This window comes from Erinaceus europaeus, chromosome X (assembly GCF_950295315.1).
Source record: "Erinaceus europaeus chromosome X, mEriEur2.1, whole genome shotgun sequence".
Classification (NCBI taxonomy): Eukaryota; Metazoa; Chordata; class Mammalia; order Eulipotyphla; family Erinaceidae; genus Erinaceus; species Erinaceus europaeus.
In genome coordinates, this window is record NC_080185.1 from 32,901,031 (window position 1) to 32,903,155 (window position 2,125).

Below are 2,125 nucleotides of genomic sequence, written 5' to 3' on the forward strand. Positions count from 1 at the left end.
TAAAATGCCTAGCACAATTCATTTGTGCCTGAATCTTATCTCTTATGCTACTGGTAAGTATGTTACCTTGTTTTGTTTGCTTTTGACTCACAAAAAGAGAGCATTGGTTCAATTAATTTCCTTTCAAATATCATTACACCTGTAAGAGGGTATAATAGGAAGTTTTTCAAATATATACTTTGTATATATTTGTTCACTCACCAACTTTATAGGAACATTCATCTACTGTTATTTCAAATATAAAGAAGTAAATAGTTACAAATACAGATTAACACTGGAAAGAGATTAAGAACAGAAATTTTTAACAACAAAAAAGCTCAAAAGGTGTTATTATTCTTCTTTAGACAAAAAACAAACAAAAAAACCCCTGAATTTACATTTCTGTCTGTATAGTCATGTTCACAAGAGCAGGAAACTTTGTGTGAATATACGGCTATATGTGTACAGATAATTAAGACCTATGCCATGTATATTTGACCAAGGCTGAATAGAACTGCAAGTTATTCCCCATGGTTGCTGTCTTTTCCTGTGACATATATGTCTATTACCAGCTGTGTTTCCTCAATTTCTTTGTGTTTAGTCATTTATCACAGTTCTTCAAAAGTGTTAATTATTTTCTTCTTCCACTAACATATTATGCAGGGTTAGTGAACCAAATGGGAGCACTCTGACATAATAGTTCAGCATTATATCACTCTGAATAAGCACAGTGACTAATTAAATTATTTTAAATTACCTCAATAATGTATATTGGGGACTGCTCTATCTAACTTGCAGCAAAGTTTTTCACCTAAAGAAATGCTACCTTTTGGAGTACTAAAGGTTACAGACCTCCTTAATCTCAGACAATCTGCTAGAAATCCAAGTACATGAGACAAGAATGAGGTCTTACAGTAACTTTTTACTAAAGTTGGTCTTTGAATATCATGTGTGGAGTTGAAGGCAATCTTGCCTAGAAAAATGAAATGATGTGTTGTGAGTGAATTATAGCACAAACTAATTGCCTGTAACTCATGCTTAATATAGATTTACATAGTTTTGAGTTTCTGATTCATAAATAAAATCTATTTTGCAGCTGTGTCAAATGCAGTACTTGCCCACCTTATGGCAGTCGCTGGCCTAAAAATTTGCTGATTCTCTCATCTGGGTCTCAGGGATAAGTTTAGTTACAGATACTAAACAAAATAAAAATAAAATAAAATAAAATCTATCGTGGAGGGAAAGAAAATACTTTCACAGAGGAGCATATTTTTTCATAATATAAAAATATCATAGGTGTATAAAATATCAAAATGGAATTATTTCAGATTTTTTTTGCATATGATTAAAAATTGGCAGGTTGGGGAGGCAATGCAATTGTTATGCAAAGGACTTTATGCCTGAGGTTCTGAGGTCCCAGATTAAATCTCTAGCACTACCACAAGCAAGAGTCAATCAGTGTTTTGGTCTCTCTCTCCTCTTTATCTCTCTTACTAAAATAAATAAAGAGTACATTTTAATTGATATTATTGTTCTATTTCTACTAATTCAAGAAGCGGGAAAGTGTGAATTGGTATAGGATTGTCTGAGTCAAAATTGGTGTGGTGTGGAAGTAGGTTTTTAGAGATCTTTACAGACAAAACTTCTCATGACACTTGAAAGTAACAGCGTTGTGGGAATTTTAGGTAGAAGAGAAATAAAGGAGTTTTCCCGTTTTCCTCTTTATGTTTGTACCTCGCTTAGGAAAAGAGGTTTTTCAATACCGGTTACAAAATTCACTTTAGTTCAGTAGTACTCAAATTGTACTCTGTGGACCAGCTGTATTTAGTGTCACCTAGGAGATTTATTTATTTCTCGATTTGCAGTTAACAATGTTTGTATACTTTCCCCATTATTTACTCTCTTCCCTGATATAGCTTTCTAGTCCTGTTTCTAACTCTGACACCAGCTCCCAAGACAATACCTTTAGCCCCAACTGCATGTTAGTTGTCAGACTCAGGCAAAATTTAGTAAAGTCATGGGTCCCTCGGAATATGCATAAAATAGACCTACTAGCTTTCTCCAAAATGGCAACCTCAAATCTTATCTGCTCTATTCTTGTCTGTAGGTTTCTGATTATTAAACAATTTATTCTGTGTTATATATT

General features: G+C 33.4%; 1 pseudogene; it reads left to right on the forward strand.

Moving 5' to 3' along the window:
* The first annotated feature begins 1,070 nt into the window (after positions 1–1,070).
* Positions 1,071–1,178, forward strand: LOC132536064 (small nucleolar RNA SNORA5; annotated as a pseudogene).
* Positions 1,179–2,125: the final 947 nt, after the last annotated feature.